General features: G+C 43.7%; 1 protein-coding gene across 3 annotated transcripts in view; it reads right to left on the bottom strand.

Annotated features, from left to right (window-relative positions):
• The window catches only part of BRINP3 (BMP/retinoic acid inducible neural specific 3), a 662,162-nt gene that overhangs the window by 187,254 nt on the left and 449,026 nt on the right, over window positions 1-25,882 (bottom strand). The window contains exon 1 of one of the 3 annotated variants that reach the window (XM_086842782.1): window positions 10,962-11,585. The exons of 1 other annotated variant lie outside the window; for it this stretch is intronic. The gene's annotated coding sequence lies outside the window, so the exon portion shown is untranslated. Of the gene's footprint in view, window positions 1-7,399; window positions 7,614-10,961; window positions 11,586-25,882 lie in introns of those variants that run through there. One more of the 3 variants, XM_023931559.2, reaches the window with a different exon arrangement.

A 25,882-nucleotide genomic window follows, 5' to 3' on the forward strand; every position in this document is an offset into this window, starting at 1 on the left:
CTGTCAAGGCTCTGAGAGCACAAAAAGGTCTCAGTAGCCTTGACCAGCCTTTTCTGGGTCCTCCACACAACTTGGGCTGACCAGGGGCTCCAGGACCTCCAATCCCAGCATGCGTGGTGCTGGTGGGACTGTGTATGTAGGTGAATATCTGAAAGGGAGAAATCATAGAGCCACAGAATGATTTGGGTTGGAAGGTACCTTAAAGATCACCCAGTCCCACCAGTGCCATGAGCAGGGACATCTTCCACTATCCCAGGGTGCCCTGTCCAATCTGGCCTTGGACAATTCCAGGGATGCAGGGGCAGCCAGAGCTTCTCTGGGCACCCCGTCCCACAGCCTCATCACCCTCACATGGAGGAATTTCTACTCAATGTCCAATCTAAGTCTCTGAATCTACTCTCTTTCAGTTTAAAGACATTCCCCCTGTTCTTTCACTGCACAATCTTGTAAAACCCACTCAAGTCCTCATCATGTCTCAGTTCCTCATCCTTAAATGGGGTCTAGCACCAAAAGTCTTGATAGACAACAGGTATCAGTCACACAAGGAGCTAAAATGAAGCTGATTTCTGGAACGGATGAGCAGGACCCTGGCTGAGCTCTGGGTTTCTGGCCAACACCCAGGGTGCCACGAAGACACACAACACCTGCTGCTTTGAGAGCTGGAACTCTGCTCCAGGCTGGATGACTGCACTTTTGCAATCATAAAAGTGCATCAGGGTTGAAGTCTGTAGGGGATGAAACCTTAATCTTTGCAAGTCCACAGGTGCACACGGACTTTCCTATGTGCAAAAACCCTTTGAATGGATTTTTTCCTTTGCATGGAATCTCCATGACATTTCAGTCTGAAGTCACTCTTCCATTACACAAGTTATGCTAAACATTCTCCCAAATTGTCTAAAAATTTTCAGCTAAGGCATTTGACAGTATGAAAAGTGTTAGAAGGGAGGCAGAACAAGATCTCTTGGAATAAGTTTATGAGTGGCTCTACAGAAAAATAACAGCTTTGGGAGAGGTTCTGGTCCAGCATTTCCTCAGGCACAGACTGACATGTATTGCTGTGACATGCAATTTTGCATACTGGAGCTTTCAAGTTTGAAGAAAATCCCAACAGGAGGCATATATTTAGAAGCCTTCATTCCAGCCTACTGGATTTTTTATTTATTTTTTTTTTTTTTTAACTGAATGCTCAACTTCTGATCATCCCTTCTCCATTCATCATCCACTTCTGATCATCCAGCATTCTCCATTCTGATAATCTCATTGGGTGTGTTTGAATGGGAATCGAGTTGGTTCTCGGGATTTGTAAAAAATGACACCCTGAAATTAAGTAATAAATGATCTTTGAAAAGTCATGACATGCTAGTTCCAGCAGCATATCTCCTTTTCACTCATAACTCTTAGTCCCCAGACAAGTTTTCTGACCCAATTTGACAGCTAAGTGTCAGGAGGATACAAAGAGACCAAGACACATGTAAATTAGCTGTATCCAGTAAACCATTCCTGAGTAATAAACAGCCCTTTCCTCTTTTAATTCATCCTGGTATTAGTTTTTAAACCCAGGGCTCTTACAGCTGCTACCATCCAGAGCAGGAGGAAGCAGCTATTTACACACTGTACACTAAAGCTTTGGTTCCAGAGGCTTTCGAGCCCGAGGACAAATCCAAATATAACTAATTAGCGGAGAAAGGCTAAAATGGGATGGAGTGGGAGGAAATTTTGTTCACCAACAGATTGTTGAACTGAAGAAGATTCAGGTTACAGAGAGGAAGGAGAATACTTGGAGCTGAGTTACCTTAATGTACAACTTTGATTTTGCTGTAAAAGGCTTGCCAAGTCCCTTAACCTTCTTTAATGACAGTTTCTATTATGAAGCCTAAACAATCAATGCTTATAGAATGCTTTCAAATTATTGGATGGCAAAAATGTTATAAAATAAAAAGGAGGTTGATTATTCCATGCACAGAGTGGCTGACTATTTCTGTTGATGCTTAAAATTTCTGTTCCTGGAGATTTTGCAACAAATGCTCAGAAAAAGGATGGAGAGGAAAGGAATTGTCAGTCTCAGGCAAAAATAGAAGTCTCTTTGAAGCTGTTGGAGCACTAATATTGTTTTTGCAACAATGAAGGGAAAAAAATAATGGTGCATAGCTGTTCTCTGGACTTAAGAAGAGCCAAAATAGCAATGAAGTACTAATTGCAATGGGGACATATTTACAAAATCCAACCTAGTTTCATGTGCTTCCATCCCCTCGGATATTACCTGACCTAATCCACAAATGTGGTTGCGGGTTCTTCAATTTCTAAGAAAGATATTTTTCAGATTAGAGTCTCTGACTCAGGCATGGGACACAGCCCTCTAATTTTAGCTAAGGCTGTATCTGGTCAAGGATTTACACTCTTTTTTATTTTATTCTCCATGTGAAAATTAGTGGTTACAACTTAGACTAGTAGTTAAGAATAACATCCATAAAGATCTAATGGCATGAAATTTTTCTTTCAGTGCACTTTCCTGGATGCCTTGCAAGAAGAATGGATTATTTTATATATTTTATTTCTTAACAATGATATCTAATAGAATGGTAAAGCTTTTATTTTCCCCTTTTATTATGTCTTTCAGATAAAAGTGCTCCAGATCTCACAGCATATTTTACAGCTGATTTCACAGATGGTGTACACGGTTTTCAGCTGATATAAATGGATGGTTAAAACTCCTTTCAGGTTCCTGATCTACAGCCTATTTATTCTAGTGGGCAAAAAACAACAAACTTACACCACTGGTTGTGCCAGCTCCAAGGCAGGACTGGTAGAAGCTTCAAGAGAACATTCTTCTACAGCTGATCCTGCTCAGAACTGTTGCATGATTTTTCCACGGTCCCTTTGCCGCAGTGTTCCAAGCCTGTAGCCACTGCATGGGCAGTAGCCAGATCCTCTAAAATGTTCATGTCATAGCTATTAATTTTTTATAGCCAGAGTAGGGACTTTATGGCTGACTGAGCAAAGATTCAAGCTCAACAAACCAGTCTGGGGCTAATTGCAGCTCAGGATGAATAAAGCTTGATTGTACAAGTAATAATTATGTTATGTGTACTGGGCAGCCTGCTATCTCACATAAATCTAGCACCAAAGCTGCCTTGCAAGACTTGATTTTTGACAAGACTAGAGGAAATTGCAAAATTAGAGAGAAAAAAAAGTCTGTCTGCTAAAAGATGTCTTTCTTATGAACATCACACTACAAGGAGTTAAAGTCTGAGTCTGCATCAGGAATTGCAATCTCTCTACTGTTTTAATTTAGATATCACCCTAGTCTAAAACCATCTAAGTATGAAATTGTCACTATTTCTCGTTGTAGCTCATAGAAAAACACACTCTTATTTAGTAGAAATTTGTTAAGCTGATGTTGTGGAGCTTTAAACTTCCAATAGTACCTGTACAGTGCTGAATGAGAGACACACATCTGTTTATGAGGAATTACAGATCACTGCAGTCTCTCTGAGTATAAGGATCATAAGTTTTCTTGATTATAGCCTATTTTTTTCCACAAAGACAGAGAAAATGTTCTAGACTGTCTGGCCAAGACAAGCTAGCATGAAGAAGTTAAGCTGGTTTATAAATAAGAGTACTTTCCAAAAAAAAAAAAAAAAGCCACTACCATCCCTTCAACTAATGTGAATCAATCTAATAAACTCAAGCTAACAGAGAGCTTAAAGGGTGCTTAGGTAGTTACTAAAGCTTTTACTTTTTAAGCCAATGAGTCCGATCCACATCCCACAGGAGCAGTGACTTAAAAAAGAGAACATCACCAACTAATGGCTCTCTGTGAAATAAATCCATAGTCTCCAGAGACTGGCAGCAGGATGAGTCTTGACCTGCATAAACAGTGCTGCTTTACCTAAACAAGCATCTTTCTTAGAAATGTTGGTACAGACCTAAAGGATAAGGGGATTAGTCCAAGAAATGCTGAGCAGCTACATGCTCTGGAGAAAAAGAGGTGGGTAACATCTCTGCCCTAAACTACAGCAGTTTTAACCTTTAGAGAAGCACATTAAGTACAAACCATATAGAATTATTCAATATTAAAAATGTTGTAACGTGTATATGTTCTCTCTGTCCAGCAAATTGTTAATGAATAGGGATCAATAATGTTTTAGGTGAAAAATTGTGAAATAAAAATATACACTTGGGCTACCACCTCCATCCATGATGCTGTTTTTCAGCATTTAGCAGTGTTTTTCACCAGTGATGGTAAGCTTCCTTAGAAACAGATTTCAAATAAAGAAAACAAATTAAAAAAGAAAATACTAAGAAGTAACATTTGTAATGGATTTTAATAATCCCATTTGACTTCAGCGTGGTCATCCATGTTCAGCTAACCAGGTGTCTTTGTTATTTCCAGTAGATTTATAAGTATTGAAGGAGATAAATTAGCCCTACAGAATTCTCAGTAGTCATGAATAATATGGGATTAAGGGTATAGAGCAGTGCTCTGATTCCCCAGATTTACATCCTTCACTTGCCAATGTATAATAAGTGCCTTACAAATTGCTTTTCTCATTAATCAAGTGCTGGTGGATGTGGCAGTGAAGGTGTTACTGCAAATGAGCTGAATTTTTCCCCATTAATGTAACTGTTACAATAAAGGTGTATGTCACTCCAGCCTTACGATCTCACCTCATTATAAGAGAAACCACTGCAGTTTAATGGTGTTAATTTAGCTAACAATATATATTGCTTGGTCAATCTTCTTCTGAAGGTGGAACAAAATCTGTGGCCTTTGTGAGAGGCTCATTAGTTAAAGCTGAAAAGCTCTGGTGTGGCAGAGTGTCCTTCCTCCCTCTCCTCAGTGCATTATTTTGTGGCACATGGAGCAGGTGAAGACTTTTCAGGGGGAGATGGGAAACAGACTGGGCTAAATAATCATTCCCATGGTATGAGCCAGGGCAAAAAAGTGATTATACAGAACATGGGTGTGGAGGGATGTCTAGTGCATAGCATGCATATTTATATCTATGTATGCATATGTATATATAAACTATATTTGTGTATGCACACAAACTGTGGTACATATAAATTAGTAACTTCAAAGCTAGAAGAACAAATTTATTCACACTCCAGTTTTCAGCAGGGTGATGGTTTGAGTCACAAGGAGCTCTCTCAATGTTCCTCAGATTCATACAGAAAAATGTTGATTTATCAGTGGTGAAAAAGAACTGAGGCCTAGGCCAATGTAAGATCAGGTCACAAATTCTTCAGTTTTTTAGTATTTTAATAATATCTGACTCAAGATTTGCAAAGCCTCCCACTGCATGTATCTTCATGATGCTCCCTTTTTTTACTTTCTAAATCTGAAGTTCATTTTGGTTCCAAAATATTGTTTTGGAAATTGATCTTGCTTTCATTGAAGTTAATAGGGATGTTCTGATCTCCTTTAATTGTCCAAGATTAGGCCCTCGCTGAACACGCATATATTGAGCAAAAGGAAAACAATGATATGAAGAGAAGGTAGTTGCAAATTTATTCTTAAAAAATGTTCTCTTATGATGAGATAGGATGAGATCAAGAAGAAATTAGATAACTTCCCCATGAAATGACTGGCTGTAGTTTCTACCTGCAGCTCTAACAGGACAGTGGTTTCAGTGGGACCTTTCTCAAAGAGTGCTTGGGCTCTGTTTGTCAAAGTGTATTTCTGATGATTTTGCTCCCATAGGAGGTTACTAGTGTTTCAGAAGAGTAAGAAAAAAAATGTCTGCTTCTGGTTTTGAAGAGAGGTGAAGTTTTGGGAGGATTAAGAAAGAGCTGCATTAGGTATGCCTGAGAGCTAGAAAATCGAGTTTCCAGAAACTATCACCCAATACCTTCCACCACTCTTTTTCTTCTAAGGAAAACTTAGCTAAGTAGTTTGATCGGCCAATTTTCCATTTAGATTTTCAAAAGCTGCTGAAGAAGCAAGCTTGCTGGTAAAAAGACCTTCTTTTTGTTTTCAATGGGTGTTGCATCTCAAGCAAAAAATTACTTAGACTGATCACAAACAGATATTATTTTGAATTAATGCAAATGAAGTAAAAATATTTCAGTCCCATAAATCATTGTCTGGGACTGAGAGGAGTGAAAAGTCACCGCAACCTGTGTGACTAAAAAAGTAAATTTTTGGATACGTTGGTGTAAGTAATGAATTGACTTCTGTAATTAATTCTTCACAAAGGCATTCAGAGAACAGTAGAAAAAATAGGAGAGGATAAGACGGGATGATTACATTCTCTTGAAGATTCTCAAGTTGTTTTGTTGGATTGTTGAACAAATGCTGCCTTTTGCACTGAGCTCTGTAGAAACATTCAGCTGCTTGTTTTCATGTTTCTTAGTTAACGTTTGCACTCACAGGGTTTCAGCATTTCATGAACAAACACCCCAAACACAACTCCAGTGAACTCAGCATCTGTTGGGGAGGTTTGCTCTCACTGGAGGTGGATCAGCTTACTGAAAATATCACAGATCTTTATTCTAATTCCTCCCCTGCCTAAATTATACACGTCTTAGAGAGAAAAATGGTTGGAGGCAAGAATTTGTAGGTAGTTTCTGGATGGAACTCTGCTGATTAGCACTGCAACAGCATCTGAGACCGAGGGTCTGTTGCTATGCTTAGATACAGAGAGGAAGAGATCCAGTCAAATGTTTCTATTCCCAAAGCTGGTCTTGTGGTAAAGCTGATAGAGCACCTATTTAAAATGAGTAACTCCTCGTAGGGATGGAGCTGAGCAATGACAGCAGTCTGTGAAGTCTGATATCTAAACGGATTGCTCCTCTGAAGTTATTTCTTATATCCTGTAAATGCAAGCAGGGCCACTCTGGCTTTATCTCTGTACACTTAATGTGTCAGAGTCACTCATCTCTGAACATACAGACTCTGTACGGTTCTGACTTCACCTCTTTTTATAGCATTCTTTTGTGATGTTGTATTTAATAAACATGGGTTTTTTTCAAGGAAGGAAGTTATTTTGGGGTTTTTTTTCTGACAGACTTGCTTGTCAGATGCATGCCTCTGAATTACTCTCTACATTTTCTCAAAATCAAGTCTATCTCACACTAGCCTTCATTTCATATGGATCCATAACTGATTTGCTGCTACAACAGAACATCCTCCTCTTATCACACACATTACATTTTTCTGCCAGTCATGAATTCACTTTACTTCACATGCATTCACTTGCTTAATCTCTACATGAAATCATTACAACTTGAAGCTGACGTAGTCTTTCAAAACGACTCCCGAACAGTAAATCATGCCACATTCCACTTGCTTCCCACTCTGAGCCTCACAATTTATCACTAAATGAAAGCTACACAGAAAATGCACTTGAATCCGGCAGTGAATCACAATATAGACTGCCGGTGACAAAGCCCTTACCTTTTTAAATGCATGACGGTCTCTAAGAAATCGTAGCCCAAAAAAGCAGGTCCGCCTGGCGATGCGCGGTGACAATTTACACCCTATTTTCTTCACCTCCCTCCTTACAGCATGCTGCATCTAGTTCACGCTGCTGTCTCTGGGATTGGCTGGTGCATCTCGGAGGCGCTCCCAGGACTCTGCCTGGAGCACCCTGCAGCCCCGCGTTAACCCTTTGCGGTGAAGCCTCCGCTCCCTGCAGGGGGCTGCTTGCTCCTGCCCCTACAGAACCAGCTGCCCTCGGCTGCCGAGGATGGGGAGAGGCTGGAGGGGGTCCCGCAGCCGGGACAGCCCCTCCTGCCGCTGGGGAGGGCGGCGTGATCCCCCCCGACCTCCGCCTTGTCGCCTTCCCCCGGCACCTGCCCCGGGGACACGCGGAGGAGAGGGGCAGGTTAAGCCCAGGAGGCTGAGAAGGAAGGCTGGACATGCATCCCTAAAGGTGTCCCTTCTGCCAGAGCCACCTCCCTGGATGTCCGTCTGCCGCCGCCGGCATGGGAAATTGGGATATTAACTCCCGGCCAAAAGGGAGTCCCAAATGCGCGCAGCTCCAGGGGAGATGGAGGCAATCCTTGGCAGCGAAGCCAGACACGGGCAAGCAGGGAGCCTGGACATCTAAATACAGGGAAGAGAGATGTTGGGGAGCATTCTCTCAGGAATGGGCCGCGGGGCTCGGGAGGTATTTCCACACCTCCCGTAAATACAAAAAGCAAAAGGACCAACTACGGCAAAGCAAAAATTTGCCCATTATTCCTCTGGGTTTTCTGAGTCATCCAGCCCCGTGTGAGAAGTATCCCTGGGCTGGGGGTGTGGAATGATGGTGGAATTCAAGGGTGGTGGGAATCTCCTCTATTTACCACGGCCGGCCTCTAGCTTGTTGCAATCGCCCATTAAGGTAGCCCACGTTACTTGCATTGATTTATTTGGCGCTGGATGCAAAGGGTTTGATGTGTATCCCCTCACCTTCCTCTGAGTACAGGAATGCCACCCGGTCCAGCCTGTGTCACTTCTGCTGCCCAGACCCCGTTTTACTGCCATCCGTGATAGTGCCTGTGAGCTAAACAACTCCGCTGCCCTCGCCCTGCGTCTCACCATCTCCCATCCCCGTCAGCAGAGGGAATATCGAGTGCTCTTAAACCCGGGAAATATTCTGCTGATGGGCACATAAATCTCTCCTGCAGAGCGGTAACATTTAAGCAGCACGGCAAGGCGATGCTCACTGGCTGAGCTATTCCCACTGTAACATAAATCCCGCAGGACTTGCTGGTTTGTTTGGTTTTTTTGTTTTTTTTCCTTTCCTAAAGGTTTAAGGGGTGTGGGGGGGAATATTAAAAATCAGGCAGAGGTTTTGAAACGCACTCCCTGCCAAGGCGGGGAAGGGGGTATGACTGCAAGGAAACTTTCCCGAGCATCCTGGTGCGGGAGGATCCCGGCAGCAGCAGCGCCAGAGGCGGGTAATTCAGGAGAAAAGTCTGGGATTTGGTTAATCAGCTCAGTCTCATGGAAGGGGCCGGGGCAGGAGGAGGTGGGGGCAGAGGGGCAAGTCAGCGGGAATGGGAAAACGTGCCCGAGTCTCCGGGAGAAGGACGCTGGGCTGGAAGGAAATAAGTACGGATGGGGGCTTGGAGCTGGTGGGAGAAGAGAGGAGCTGGAAGAAGGGTGGATTTTGGATCCCACGCTTGAAGGGCTTTTTCACTACTCCTTCCCAGACATCAGCCAGCAACCTGGCGGCCGAGGGGGGATGCAGTAGGGCGGGGAGGGGGAGGGTGGAGGGAAGAACAAGGGGGGAGCACACTCTGGCATTGAATCGGTCTTTCCCGTCTTCTGCTTGCCACCCACCAGGCAATAAATTCGGATCTTGTTATTTGTCCCTGGCATCTCTACCTGCTTGCAAGCCCTTTAGCACCTTCCTTGTGATCTCTGCAGGTGCTGCTTTGGAGACATGACCGTGCACACACAGACACACACAGGCACACTTATCCTGCACCCAAATGACAGAGTTACACGGAGCCCAGTCAATATCTCCCCACGAGAGATAACATGTTTCCTCCCTACCTTCTGCTATTGACCGGGGGTCGATCTCTGCCGCTAATTAGGGACACTGAAATCCTGGAAGTATCAACCACAAATAGAACTCTGAAGGCACTTGTCCTTTTTATAAACGTAACGTGTTTATTTCCCTTGGTTCTTCTCTTTTTCTTTCAAAGAAGCCCCTACTTATTCAGGAATAGCCTACCTCTACCATCTACCTCTACATCAGGTACATGTATAGGTGGGCGCACGTTTTGTGAAGAAGCCTCGCTCCTATCCTGCGCTCTTAGGAGCCAATTTCTGGCCAGCGAAAAATACAGGTATGCCAGAAAATAGTGATAAATAAAATCAGGTGAGATGGGATTGAGAAGTGAGGAAAGGGCTCTGAGTGAGCGGTGGCAGCGGCTGGAGAGGAGCCCCGGGGGCAGCAGGACAGAAGCCCCGGGGGCAGCAGGACAGAAGCCCTGGGGGCAGCAGGACAGAAGCCCCGGGGGCAGCAGGACAGAAGCCCTGGGGACAGCAGGACAGAAGCCCTGGGGACAGCAGGACAGAAGCCCCGGGGGCAGCAGGACAGAAGCCCTGGGGACAGCAGGACAGAAGCCCTGGGGGCAGCAGGACAGAAGCCCTGGGGACAGCAGGACAGAAGCCGCAGGACAGGAGCCCTGGGGACAGCAGGACAGAAGCCCCAGAGGCAGCAGGACAGGAGCCCTGGGGACAGCAGGACAGGAGCCCTGGGGGCAGCAGGACAGGAGCCCTGGGGGCAGCAGGACAGAAGCCCCGGGGACAGCAGGACAGGAGCCCTGGGGACAGCAGGACAGAAGCCCTGGGGGCAGCAGGACAGAAGCCCCGGCCGCTGCCCCCGCTGCTGCCGCTGCCCCCGGCCGCCCCCAGCCTGGCCACTGCCACCTCCCAGCACATGCGGCGGGACATGAGGTCTGGAAATCCTTTCCTATCCCTCCTAGAGAATCCTTCCCCACCCCCAATCCTGCCCAAGTTCTTCAGGGGGATGGGGAAGAGCAATGAACTTTTGCAGCTGATGTCCCGCCGCGGATTCCCAGACATTCCTGGGGCGGGCTGGCGGCTCCCTCAGCCAGCGACCCTGTCCTTTCCCCGGCCCGGGGAGAAGCCCTGAGCCCTCCCAGCGCCCACGCCAGCCGCTTGGTCTGCAAGGGTTAAACCGGGGAGAGGAGCAGGTAGCATGCCTGATGGAAGCATGAATAAAATGTGATGAATAAGCAGTGGAACGGTGAAGCTCCGGGAGCGATGCTGCGGTGCGCGCTGCCATCAGCGCCCAGCGCGGTGAGCGGGAATGAATGTGGGCAGAGAACTGCTGTTTCCTAATTCCTTCGAGTTTACAAAGTGCAGCCAGCCCGTTCAGGAACAAGGAGAAGCAAAACTTTTTAAAATTTATCTCGTGTATTTATATTTCCCTGCTGTTTTTAGCGTCCTTCCTGTGGGGAACACGACACCTGAAGGCGAAATCAAAGCTACTCACCGGCTGCAATCGCAGGAGGCGAAGCGGCTGTGAATAAAACGCGTCCCGGCTCCGAGCATATAGTCCATGATCTGCGGCTTCAAGCCAGAGGAAGGCTGAGCTGGGTGGGGGCACTTTGGGAACCGGCAGCGGTTCTGTGTGTGTGACAACCCATTTACACCGTGCGTGCCCGTCTGTGTGTGTGTGCAGGGCAGAGAGAGGCTCCAAACCCAAAAAGGGGGGAAAGAGGGAGGGGAGAAGGAGGAGGAGAGAGGGAAGCAAACCCGAATAGCGAGAGGAGTTGCGAAGAGGGATGGGATTCGCTGGGGGAGATGTGGGTTTTTTGGTGGTGATGGAAGCGATTCTCGAGGAAAGAATAACAAATTGCGGGATCTCAGCCGCAGGCAGAGGGAGAAGGGCTTTGCCCACGCAGGTGGAGCACAGACAAGACAGCCCCGAGGAGCGGGAGGCTGCAGAGAGCCGGGAGGCTCGGAGAGCGCCGGGGGCTCATCCCGGGGAGTGACGGTCCCCGAGGGGTGCGGGGAGCCGAGACCGGGCTGGGGGGAGCCACAGGACCGGGGGCAGCTCCCGGGGCCGGGGCACGGCGGGGACAGGGCTCGGCACGGGGGCAGCGCTCCCGCAGGCTGCGAGTGGCGCGGCACCAGCCTCTCCTCCTCCTCCTCCTCCTCCTCCTGCACCCGCCATCCAGCCAGCCACGGCGGCGATACCGACCGGGTAAGAACATACCTGGCCCCCACCCTCAGCCAGCCCTTTGTTTCTCATCTTTTTATTTCATATTTCCTGCAGCCCTGCTCCCCGCCGGTGCCCCGCATCCTCCCCGGCACGGAAAGGAGCGGGGAAGCGGCTGTGGGAGCTGCGGGGACGCGACACGGCGGGGAGAGGGGAGACACGGTGGGAGGAAATGTCCCTGATCATCTCCCCCGTCCCTCTCCTGCCCCGGGGAAGCGGAGCATCGCCCCACCATTCCCCCCACTTCTCGAGATTCCCCCCACTTCCCGATATTCCCCCCACTTCTCGATATTCCCCCCACTTCTCGATATTCCCCCCACTTCCCGATATTCCCCCCACTTCTCGATATTCCCCCCACTTCCCGATATCCCCTCACTTCTCGATATTCCCCCCACTTCTCGATATTCCCCCCACTTCCCGATATTCCCCCCACTTCTCGAGATTCCCCTCAATTCTCGATATCCCCTCACTTCTCGATATTCCCCCCACTTCTCGATATTCCCCCCACTTCTCGATATTCCCCCCACTTCTCGAGATTCCCCCCAGTTCTCGAGATTCCCCCCACTTCTCGATGTTTCCAGGCTCTTGGCACGGCTCGGTGGAATGTTTTCCTCCCACAGCGGCTCCGGAATGTGTGCGGAATTTGAAGGTTTGTGGGGCAGAGGGAGGCAGCGGCAGCGTTTATGGAGCTTGATGTATGTCCCCCCCTCTCCTGGTCCCTGTTCTACACGCGTTCATGGCTAATAAAAATGCTTTTCCCCGGGCAGAGCTGGGCCGAGAGCTTGGGGCGAGCCCACCGAAAGGCAGGGAAGAGCGTGCAGAGCGGCACGGAGCTCTGGCATCCCCGCAGTGCAGCGAGCGCATCTCGCCCTTGGCGGGATCAGGAGGCGCAGGAACCGCGCAGGTTACGGGATGAGTGTGCCAGGCGATATGGAGCGAGCAGCAGCGGCACACCAGCGCTTGTCTGCTGTGCTGTCTGCGCTCTTTAAAAGAAATTGCCCTTTCTGGGGGTTTTATTAAGAAGATTTTTGTCTTCTTTCTATTATCTCTGTAAGCACCAGAGTGAAGCATTCGTGTCTGCCGGCCAGTCTGGCAGTTTTATGTTTCCAGAATCTGCTGGGGAAAAAGTCGGAACCCGCAGAAACACAAGATTCCCCTGGCATCACGTTGGTTTGTTCCTGTCAGCATATTTAATCATTTTTATGCTAAATAATTGTGCAGTGAGCTGATCTTAGCAATGATTTACTCTGCTTGAGGCTTTATTGATTTTTTTTTCTTTAGCAAGGACATAAGGAAAGGAGTGAAGGAAGGATGACACGGTTTGTAAAGAAAAAAATTCAGTGTACGTTTGAAGTGTAGTCGCTGTTAAATATATAGACATATACACGATGTTTTATGCAGCTATAAAAACAAAAGGTCTCTTTGCCTCAGGATATTTCTCTTACAGCAACAGGTAGCAAAGGCTCCTCTGTCCCCTTCTCTCCCCTTATCTCCTCCCCTTCAGCTCCTCCTGACAAAATGCCAGTTTAAAAGGTCAGAGTGTTTATGTAAATATTGTGCCTTTCTTAACAAAGACTGCTACACCTCAAGCCTGCAATGACTGTCAAATAGATTCAAGACATTCAATGAGGGTACTGTGGGTTTCCTAAGACTGATAAAATCTGGCAGAAAACAAAGGACAGAAGAGTGTGCCTGGGATGGATCCACAGCGCCGGGCGCCCGTGGGCAGCAGCTCCGCCACGGCAGCGCTTGGTACTGCAGTGTCCACCGCAGCTTCACACCGCATGTGTGTGAGACAGACACCACAAAATGGATAAAAAGAGATTTGCTGGTGCGCTAATGCCTTTCTGCTCTTCCCTTCAGGTTTCTTCCTCTCTCTAGTGGCGTCCTGGTCTGAACTTGCTTTGCGGCTCCTTCGCACCAAAGGCAGCTTAAATCAGCCAAGGAGGATTTTGAGTCTGACCAACCTCACCCTCCCAATAAAAGAGATTGACTTCATTAGTCTTTGGGTCAGACACTTCACAGTAAGGTGGAGTTTCTGTTTCATAGCATCCAGAGGTGCAGTGGACATAGTCTGGTCTTTATTTCTCTGTGCTCTCTTTCCCTCCCTGGCACCTTCTTTCACCTACAGAGCAGGACCACTTGGTTTCCTCAGGTACTGTTGACTCTTCTGGTTCTTGCCCACTTTCAATTAATAAGAACATTCTGATGTTATTCACTTAATAGAATTATGGAATAGTTCATCTGGGAAGGGACCTTAAAGCACCTTGCCACATTCCACTAGAAGAGGCTGCTGAGAAAAGATTATATCCATTACCAAAAGGTTAAAAAAGTTACTTTGGAATTACAACACAGATCTTGGAGTTGTGGTCAACTCCAAGACCTAATTGCCACCACAGTTTGATTTGAGCCCTTAGAATCACTCTGAAGCAGAGTTAGAGGGCTCTAAAGGACTATGATGCCTTTTGTTCAGTGATGTTAATAATCTGTGACCTTAAAATACGATATTACAAAATCTCATTTTAGGGCAGAGTACTGAAGTAACAAACAATGAAACAAATAGTACTTGAACGAGGCAGAAACTTACATCACTACCAAAATGCCAAATCCAGACTGGGACCCTGTCTGCAGCAGAATCATGTGAGGGAGGAGTGGCACATCAAATTCTCCCTTCCCAAAAGCCTTGTGGCCCTGAATTAGAGGTCATTAGAGTCCTTTGTCAGCAGTGTGTATCTGTTGGTAAACACATTTTATCAGCTTATCCCACAACCTTTTTTTGTTTTCTACTTCATATGATCAGCCTTTGGTCATCTTTCTTCCAGAACCTGCTAAGTGCTTCTCTTTAACTACTGAAGAATGTATGTGATTTATTAAGGTAGCACAGTAGTTACTCTCAGTTTGCAACAGGCAAACCCATTATGCAAACAATACTGTCACCTTCTTGCAGTGACTTCCTTCTCCCAGCTATAATGAATTCCCTGCATGCTACTCTGCTGTAAATTCTCCATCTAAAAATTCCATCCACTATGTGATGTGTCAGGGGAAACTGTACTTGACTTTAGAAACAGTTGGGAGAAGCAGAATGATAACCTATTTAAGTGCCTTGCCCTTAACTCAAATTTGGCAAGTAATTAAAGTTAGAGCAAAAAGACTTAAGTTTTGGACTGCTTATGTTCTTGATGTTTTAACTTGGGTGAAATTTTCTTAGAAGTCTGATCTGAATGTCAAATTTGCATATTTATCCAGAAAACATAGGCAGTGCTTAATTGCCTGCATCCAGCATTCATATTTTGCTTGGGAAACAATGCTTCACATATTCATGAGTTTCATTTCTAGTTACTGTGTGCACCCATAGAACACCTGGTCACAGAGGAGACGCTTTTATTCCACTGGTGCAGTGGCTCTGGCTGAGGTGGGGCCCATGCTCCCAGAGCAGCCCTCAGAGCTGTGCCTTGCCCTGGGAGCTGGAAAGGTGCAGATTGGAAAGGTGCAGGTTTGCACACACCAGTTCTGGCTGCTGCTGGGCAGGGCAGGCACAGCCTCAGCCCTGTCTCTCAACATTCCCTGCAGGGACAGGGCACAGCTAGGCCAGCTGCCCCAAACTGACCAAGGGGATTTTCCAGATCATTTGACATCAGATCAGAGATAAAAGCTAAGTGGGGGTGGAGGACTGGGGAGGAAGATGTGTTATTTACAACATTTACCTTCCAGAGCAACAGCTCCACGTGCTGGAGTTCTGCTTCCCAGGAAGAGGCTGGACCTTTGTAGCTGATGGGAAGTACAGAATAAAATCTTCAGGCTTTCTCTGCTTGAGAGCACAAAAGCTTTCACTTTGTTTTAGTGAACTGCCTTGTCTCAACCTGTGAGTTGTTTTCCATCTTATTTTCTCTCCACTGTCCAGCTGGAAGGGGGAGTGGGTACAGCAGCTTGGTGGGCACTTTGCTTTAACAGATTTATGATTCACTTGAATAAAATTATGCCCACTGAGCATTTCCTCACTTGCAGAGGGGATATTTTTTTTAGGATCTGACAACATTTCACCTACAGAAAATGAACCAGTACTGTAGAATTTTTTTTTTTTTACTTTTTCCCCAAAAAATGAAAGAAATAAAACATGCTTCCTTATTCACCTGCCCTGTCCTTTGGCAGCAAGGGACAAACTGAAAGGCTGGGGGATTTTTCAGGCTCTTGCTGCCATTGAAGCACCATTTTTCCTAGATAGAATAACCTTTTTGAAGAGGTGGCATTTCTCTACTGCTTTGAGAAGGTATAATAAAGTTCAGGTAAGCTGAACTCAGTAGACACAGCCAGACACGTCTAGGAGGGATACAATAGCCCCTGAGATGTGGAGGCATCAACTTCTCCAGGGCCTGCCAACATTCTGACCCCTATTCTTGAAAGATTTAAGGTTATTCTGCTGAATCTTCACAGCTGCTGTCATCTGTGCCAGGTAGGGGGCTGCGAGATTCTCTCCTTGCACTGCAAATACACAGAGAAACAACTGAAGAAATAACTGGGAAATGTCTGGGAAAGAATGGAGGGATTTCATGGCTGTCCTGTGACAGGCTTTGTTTGTAGTTGTGAATTCTTAAGGCGTATAAGGCAAACGATGACTGCCATCACACAGTCTGAGAGGTAAAATCAGGTGACTTTAAAGCGTTCCCAGCCTTGACATTAAAGCTGAACAGGTAAACAGGAAATGATTTTTCTTCAAATCCATGGGACAATGACAACACCAACGTGCTGCAGTACGTTACCGACCCTATTGCTATTTTTTTTCAGTTCTGGCATATCTAGGCCATGTTTCAATAACCAATAACCACCATGCAGGTAAAAACATGGGTTTGCCTGTTTTAAAATATCCTCTGATGCATTCAGGAGTTTCTTCTTGCTAACTTGACTTTAGAAAATCACAACAGTCTCTGTTAATTTCAAGAAATATTTGTCAAGAAAAGTGAAGGAGGAGGTGCATTTTAAATCATGTTGAAAATTCCTGTGCACCAAATTTCTGTTTTGCTTAAGAAAAATTTATTTTGCTACTGTAGTATCCCAGTACGAGAAGGCCTGCCCTATGAAAGTAGTATAATCTGTATTTCCAGTAGTTGATATGATGGATGTAGAGTGACTTTACAAGCAGGGTGAGAATCACAGACCTCTGCAGATTTGTAGAGGAATTGAGGTGTAATTGTAGTGTGTTTGTGTTTAAATAAAGCTGTCCTGCATCTTCTGTTGGGTTTTAGCCCCACCTGGCCATAGTGTTGGCACACACAGTTAGAAAAAAATCCTTCCAGTTGGCTCTGTGTTGTTTGTGTGTAATCAGGAAAGGAGTCCCTTCCAGACCAGGCAAAGTATCAACACAAAAAGTCTCTTCCTATAGAGTTTGGACCTGAAATGCATTTGAATTAATGGTGTAGGATGGAAGAAGACCCCTCAATGAATTTTCTGTGGCACATGTAAAAGAACAAGACGCACATTCAGAAAAAAATGGGTTTTTTGGAAGGGTGATGGAGTCAAGTAAAGCTCAGTTGATGCTTTGCAATGTCAAGGAATTGCACAACAGAAGAGTTTTACGAAGTGGCTGTGCTGTGAAGAAAAACTTGCAGAGAATGCGATTTCCATTTTGAAAATAGATTATTTTACAGATATTGGTTCCATTTGATAGTCATTCCCTGAATAACATCTGCTGCATTATCTCAATAAATCTGGTTACCTCCCACAGAAATGAGCTGAGCAAAAGATCTGCAGTAAATTTTGAAAATAACCTTTGTTATTATGTGTCATTAACTCATAAGAATCAAACTACATGGCCACTAATGACAATGAACAAGAACAATACAATTTCTTGCATATTCTGTTCCATGCATTTCCAGTCTCTAGTCTGCACTTAAAATACAGCAATTTTACAAGCATTTCTCATTTGCCCAGGCTGTGGAGTTAATGAGATAGAGAAAGCATGAAGAATTTGTACGGATGAACTCCATTTACCTTATTTCCAACTCAAACATAACAATATGAAAAACAAGGGATATATGAATAAAATTGTGTATCCTTTTTTTTGCTTTTTCACAGCTCTTGTCTTGCAGCAGTCTGGGTGGAGTCATTATGGCACACAACAGGTATGTGTCTTGCCAGCAGCAGCCATCACCCTTTTGACATTCCTGCTGCCTCCCAGCTGCTGGGGGGTGAGAGCAGGAAGATAATCAGCTTCTCTTCTCCGTCACAAAGGAAAGGAGGCAGTAAAAAAAAATGCCTCTTCCATCATTTATTTGGTTATGTTCTCCATTTGTCAGAGCAGTAGAGCACAAAGCCCACATGGATTTTGTGAAGTGCTCTGTAAGCATACATTTAAAACTTCAGCAGACAAGGATGGCTTCATGTCTTTAGTATGTGTTTTGCTGAGCCACATGCCAGCAGGAATTTATACTTTTAAAGTGTTATAAAATGCCTTTACCAGAGAGCCACATTTCAGTTGCATTTCTTCAAAGGAGATTGGAGAGAAAGTAAATGAAATCTCAGAACCTGGCTCAAAAAAAGACATACGTTCAATTTCGAGTTAGCTGTCTCGATTTTGCTCAACCCTAGAAATAACATTCACTTTTTTGGCATAACTCTGACACAGCAGAACACTGTCTTGTTCCTATCTGGACATTAAGAAACCAGACATCCATTCTCTTGCTTGGCTCTTTTGTTCAGATAAAGACATGAAAAGTAACACTGCCAAAATGTATTAACATGGGATAATCTCAATGTCCCCGTTGGTTGTGCACTTTAAATGACAGAGTAAAAAACCCTACAGGATAAGAAAAAAAAACAACCCCAAGGAAATATTCTCACTGAGTACTATTTGGACTGTCTAGAGGAAATGGAAAGACTTCTCAATCTGGAAGGTATTGGGCAATTAATAGTCAGTATATAATTGGCATTATGCATATATTGTGAGCATATATTTTGGCAATTGCTCTTTTTGGACAACTGAGCACTATTAGAGTCTGAACCGAGTTTGGAGCTAGAAGATGGGATGTGTATTAATCCAAATGTAGTTGGTATGGTTTAACCAGTCTGTACCCTATAACTGTACCTTACATTTAGTGCTCCAATCATTTTCTACTCTTAAGAAATAACTGTAGTGTGATTCTTTCTCCATATTCAATAGCCAGCACTACTGTGTTTTTAATGCAATAAAAACTTTGCAGAAATAGAAAAAAAAAAAGGTGCTACAAGTAAATGAAGAAAACATTTGCAGTTTCTCTGATTTGAGAATTAGTAAAAAACCCCCATTTTTTTCTGTATAATTAAAATAAGAAATCAAAAACTTAAACTTTTTCTACAACAACAACAAAAAAGAAAGCATTCTCAGAAATTAATTTTCTTTTCACAATAGGAGGAAAAAAGATCAGTGAAGTATAAAAAAACTCCTCTACTGCCACACCTTCAAAACGAGTCACTCCTAACAAAAGTAGACATCACCAATTTTCCAAAGTAGCCATTGCTTATAGCCTGGCTTGGCATCTGCCTGAAAGTGGGAGGTGATCAGGGATTGCCTTGGCATCAGCTGGGGGTTTGGTTTTGTTTTGTTGTTATTGCTTTGGGGTGGTTTTTTACAGTCATAAAACTCTTTTTTTGTCTCAATCCCTGAGTTTTCCTCACTTTTTCCTTTCCTGTCCTCCTCTCCCATCCTGCCTTGGGGTGGGGAGGGAGGCGAGGAGGAGTGAAGCAGCAGCTGGCTGAGCTGTTAGCCGAGGTAGTTAACTCTCCACAGGCTCCAGCACCAGGTTTGGAGATAAAGAAGCTGCTCTGCCTTAGCATTTGTGGAGTTGTTGGCACAGAGTTTTCTTGTCTGCAAAATACTGCATCACCATGCAGCTTTCCTTGTTCACTTATCTCCATGTCTCTTAAATAAACAGTTTTCCATGTTCCTAATATATGCAGTAAAACTTAGAAAATAAGAACAAATCCTTAAGAAGGTGGGAGTACATTCTCATACAAAGGTACTCATATTATTAAGCTGAAGTTTGCTGCAGTGTTTCATTCTCTGAGTACTTGTCAATCACCACCATATTTCTCTGTTTGGTTCTGGGTTTTTGTGTTTGCCCTTTCCTTTGGTCATTTATTTCCCTGATAACTGAGCACACTTTGTACATCTGCTACTCAGTCTGTGGCTGAACACACACAAAAATAAGCCTTTGACAGAAGCAGGGAAGCTCAGCTGTCCTCATTTGCTGCAGTTTTGCTAAGTCTGTGTGAGGCCAGTGAACCGGGGAGGGGTCGGCAGAGCAGCTGCAGGAGATGGGTAACAGCACTTATCAATATTTAACAATTCCAGTGGAGCTTGATTCTGAAGCCATGCAGGTGGAGATGTATCTGGGAAGCTCAGAATTCTTTATCACCTCAGTAAGGGGCTGTGGAGCCCCAAGCCTGTGCTGTGCAACGTGGATGTTGTCACAGCACTCAGCCTGCTCTGCATGACTGCGGGCTCATCGCCCACTTGGGCACACAATTTATGAGGATCACTGGAGGGTCCTATCACTGCCTTAATCCTCCACCACACTGCCTGCTGCTCTACCCTACGCTTGCCTGCTATGCTCAGACCCTCCTGAGGCAGGGATTTCTTTTGCTTAAGGAGTTCTGGCTCATTATGGCTTTGCTCACACGGCCCCTGCAGAGCCTTGTAGCATCAGGAGAGCAGAGCAGGGGAGGAGATGCTGCTGGTCCATGGAATGCCATCACACAGTGATCACTTCCACCCACACAGTCACCTGTGTCTGTAACTGAGACATTATTTTATGGCTTCTATTAAAAAAAAAATCTTTAAAGTGCATGAAAATCCAAGGTGATACGGAAATATGTATTTTTCACAATATCAGCAAAATAAGACTGTAAAATTGTTCCTGATTCGATTGCAAGTTAGAAGTAATTCAAAATATACACATTTTTATTCAGAACATTGGCTAATAGTCTCAGTTGTCAATTAATATTTGGGTTTCTGAATATTTCTTTTACAGAACCACATTGGGTAGACACTTGTTGTCGAATCAGATCTTCTGAACTGAGCCTTGCAGATTGCTGAATTAAGCCTGAAAAAGAAAAATTTTACTCTATATTGGAAAAAAATTCTTTCTTTTCATGTTCATGTTCTATTGGCCAATTTCTGACAGATTTTACCAGGCATTTCACTGCCAACTATAAATCAACTTCAATTGTAAATACGTTCAAGGATTTCATTTTAACTGTACTTAAAATAAGACTGCCATTAAACTGAAAAATAGAAAAAAAAATAAAAACACAACCAAGACTCAAATCTCCCACTTCTTCCAAACTGCAGAATTCTTAAAATAAAAAGTCCCCTTCACTTTTAGAAGCCTGTGAAGAAATGGACTTAGCAATAGAGGCTGATGGCCACCAAATATTAGGGGTTTAATGTTAACTATTTCTATCAAAATACAAAATAAATGTCTTCTAGACTTTTTTTTTTGCATTTTATTCAACTCAAAATTTGCATGTAGATGGTCTTGTTCTGCAAGGTACCATATACAACAGTTAATAAAAAAGTGTTTAATTATCCTGGTTGCAGCTGGGATAGAGTTAATTTTCTTAGTGGCTGGTGCAGTGCTGTGTTTTGTCTTTAGAACGAGAACAATGTGAATCACACACTGAGGGTTTAGTTGTTGCTCAGCAACCCTTACCCCAAGTCAAGGGTTTTCCTTATATTATTATTTCATTTATTTCAGTCATTAAACTGTTCTTATCTCAACCCATGGGTTTTACCTTTCTCCAGCACTTCTCCCTGTCCCACTGGAGGGGCTGGGGATGAGTGAGCAGCTGAGTGGTTCTTAGTTGCTGGCTGAGGTTAAACCACAACACTAATAAATAAAGTAATGCTTTATGCTTGTCACAGGTAATTGTGGCTCACTTTACAGTGGATTAGTCGATTTCTCTTCCTGTAGGGCTGTAAAGTTGGCAAGTGGCAAAGAAGAACTCTTCTGCACAGCCTGCCAGTGAGTCTGCTGTTTATAGTAGTACTGGGAGTATTTTCCATTTGCAAATCAGCAATTGGAACAATGAAGTAATTTTAAGTTATGCTGTTTCTGAATGTGCTTATTGCACAGTGATTACTGCATCATCACCTGCAACATCTTGCAGGGCTGGAAAATGGAAATCATTATCCTAACAAGTTTTCTACAGGATTTTTCATTCAAGTTAGCTAAAGGACATGTAGATTGATCTAGCTTCTCCGTGAAAATCTGCTTCTACATCCAAAATTTCTACTCAGATATGGTCCACTTTAAAGATTCCTCTCCCAAAACGCTTCACTATAATGACTGATGTCTCTGGCCAGCATTAAACACAGTCTTATTTGGGCACAGAAAACTCTTCCTGGAGACAAGCTCTCCCTCTTCTCAACAAATATTAAACTTAATCTGTAAGTACCTTGAGAAAAATTTCTCTAAAATATATTTTGGTAATCCATCATCATAAAGGTAAGATCTCTACCTACATTCACAATGACCTAACCCTTCAGGGCTGCAGCTGGTAGTAATTATACACAAACCACACAGAAATTGTTCCATGTGCCTCCTGTCACAGAAATAATTTATACCTGTGGTGAGCTGACTTTGGCCAACTGCCAGATGTTCACCCTGCCACTTCCACTCACAGAATCCCAGAATATCCTGAGTGGGAAGGGATCCCCAAGGATCATCCAGTCCAACCCCTGTCCCTGCACAGACACCCCAGCAATCCCACCCTGTGCACCCCTGGGAGCATTGTCCAAACACTCCTGGAGCTCTGGCAGCCTTGGGGCCGTGTCCATTCCCTGGGGAGCCTGGGCAGTGCCCACCACCCTCTGGGGGAAGAACCTTTCCCTGATCTCCAGCCTGGCCCTGCTCTGGCTCAGCTCCAGCCATTCCCTGGCTCCTGTCCTTGTCACAGACAGCAGAGATCAGAGCTGCACCAGTACTGCCCCTCAGAAGGGACATCCCCTCAACAGGACAGGCAGATAAAATCAGATGAAAAAGCTGGATGGGTTTCTAAATGCAGAGATATTTTCTGGAAGCTATGGAAATATTTTAAACACTTCACTTCTCTCCATCCAGAAAGGATTTTATCCTTAGGGAGACACATATCAGCCTGTTATCCCCACTGTTACAGTTTTGTTGGAGAGTTTCCTAGCTCAGGATTTAGAATACCTGATGAAACCTATACCTTACTTTGCACTGAACTTCAAAAAGTTGTTGTTCGTAGCATAAATATAATTTTCAAACTGGTTGGTTGGATAAATTTCAATTTTAATTTTTTTTTTTTCTCTCTTCTCTTTATAGGCATAACTTGAAAAATAATACCTGTAAGTAATCCTGTAGTTTTCCCATGTTACACTGTAAGAACCATCTGTCTACCTTGAATAAGCTTAGGATAATTTTCTCCATGGTTCTTGTCCAAGCATTTCTGCCATGAGTACATTATCCATCCAGATTAGATGCTTTAGGAGGAAATGGGGCAGCAGAATAGAAGCTGAGGTTTGTTGTGGTGAGCCAGCTGTACAGGAAATACTTTTAAAATAAGAGAAATAAATGAGCCACAAACAGTAATAGTTTCATTTCAATGTGTGCCTTGTCTCATCTTCAGCGATGGTGTAACTACTCAGATTTCTTTTCTGATCTGGTATATTTATGCTGTTTTTCCAAACCAGTGTATGCCTGTTAACATCCATTTCAACAGAATAAGAACACAATAAATTCATTTATCTTTTAGTTCTTCAAAGGAAAGTTTAGAAGCATAAGAGATACAAATTCTCCTTGGCACTGCAATTATATCTTTGACACACACCGCTGTGTATGACCCCCAGCTCTCCTTTCATGGAAGTTCTTTAGCATTAATAGGGTCTCCTCATGGAAAAAAGCTCCAATTTATTTGTGTCATGACCTTATAGTGGAGAAAAAGAATACAGCTACTACCAGGGAGACCTTTTAAATCAGTACAAAGTAACATAAACTCCTATCCCTGTCATCAACTGCTGCTCCATAGGAAAAACAGACGTTTGTTTATTTATTTAATAATAAATATATATATATAATATACATATATAAAATAAATAATTTATTTATTATATAAATGTTTATTTATTTTAAACCCCCAACTTATTAAAATAAAATTATGAAGAGTCCAAATTGTCAATTCTAACAAAGAGTTTGGTAAGGAACACGGGTAAACAGATTCTCTATAAGATGTTGACTTTGAGGTCATGCAGTAATTGTTAAAGGATTTGAAAATTAATATATAGCATGTACATACTAAAGGAATTGTAGAAAAAGAAAAAGGAATTGGAAAAGCATAGCAATCAAACTCACTATATCTGTAATCTGTGTATTTACACACGCTATTTTATACATTCAGCTATCTCAAAAAATTAACAGAGATTGTTGCAGAAATTTGTCATTTCAGCTGACAGATCCAGCAGCTAGTAAAATTCATCCATGAAGAGGGAAAAAAACAAGAGAGTCACAACTAAAAATAGACAGCCTTTGAAATAAATGTCTTATCTCCATCCTCAGCAAAAATAGTTGAGGGGTTTTTTGCTGACCACAGGTTGATAAAATTGTAGTGGATAAAATCCCGCATTGGTATTGTATCAGAATAATTGATTTTGTCAGAAGTAGATGGATTAAAGCAGCTAAGCACCTGGCCCACTTTAGGCACTGAAATTAAAATCTTGAAAAACACACTCATTTAAATTTACCAAAATGTTTAGATTAGCACATGATCATTGTGCTGAGCACGGTAGGGAAAAATCAGCTTCTTGTAGGAAAGTTGCACACTGAAACTTGACAAACTTATTTACCAGCTGGCCATCCAAGGTATGCGATTTTTACAATTGCTCATTTAAAAATCCAAAACCATTATTAGTAAAAGTCTCAGGTAGACTCCAAGACTGAGAACAAATCCTTCACTACAGTCATCAGATGTTTCTATAGGACACTCATGGTAAGGTTCTTTCTCCCCTTGAACTGAAATTGATGAGAAGGAGGCACTTCTTTCTCTCGTTCGGACTTGGTTGTTTATTATTCTCTAATCAGCATTACATGTAGACAAGGTACAAGGAGCTATGTGCACTAAGATAGAGAGGTGCAAAATGGATAACAAAGGTTTTCTTCAAGGTCTTTTATATGTCTATTTGTCCAATTAACAAATGCCAAGTAAATTATTTTTCTTAGTGACCCAATGACCCGACACCTGTTTGTGGCACTGTGGCATTCTCTATCCAATCAGCTACTACTACCCAAAAACCTCTAGAAGAAGAAGATGAAGAAGATGAAGGACAAGAGACAACACCCTAAATCCTCCATCTTGTCTTCTGTTCTCTAAACTAACTTAAACTCTAAACTTTAACTTTTTCACCCAGTGACTTAAGAAAACTTTCTAATCTACACACTTACACTCCTAGCTTTTCTATTTAACTTTAACAGTTGTTTTCATGGTGTTATGTGAAATTCAGTGCTTTCTTGGATGTCAGAGCCAGGTATCAGAGATAAGGGCACACCCTCTGTGCCTCTGACTCCAACATTCAGAACATTCCCAGAAATGTGTAAAGTGGAAATTGCACATGGTTAATCCCCCCTTCCCAAAACCTTGAAGAAGACCGGAGCTGCCAGCCCTGGATGCAGAGGAACACTGGGAGGGCAGGCCTAGTGCTAAAGAAAACGGGAGGTACTGGCAATGTCTTTTTTATGTAACAGTTTTCACAGTATTACTAATGAGGGTTTTCTGTAGCAAGCACAAAACCTGAGCAGTTCAAAGATTAATGTGACAACACCCAGAAAGTCCTTGCTGGGTGTTTATGTGTGCAAGAGTTTTTTGACAAGGTTTCATGAGCTTGGCATATTGTGGGTTGTACCTTTTACTGCTACAATGCTAAAAAACGAGTAACAATGGTTAACACCACAGGATTAATCTCTGGCTTTTAGGTGAAATGCCTTCTAATTACAACTGTGGCCATCTTCCCAGATTTGTGGCAGTGCTTCAGATCCTGAAGTGCAGCAGCCTTTCAGGATGGCCCATGACAGCGATGTGGTTGTATGGCAAAATAAATAAGAACTACCTGCTCACCATTTTTATTAAAACAGCATTTTTACAGCAGAGGCTGAGAACACTACATCTTGCAGTAGCGCTGCTGTAATGCTCTAGGTCACTACTGCAGA

Source organism: Cyanistes caeruleus, chromosome 9 (assembly GCF_971803275.1).
Source record: "Cyanistes caeruleus chromosome 9, bCyaCae1.hap1.1, whole genome shotgun sequence".
Taxonomy (NCBI): domain Eukaryota; kingdom Metazoa; phylum Chordata; class Aves; order Passeriformes; family Paridae; genus Cyanistes; species Cyanistes caeruleus.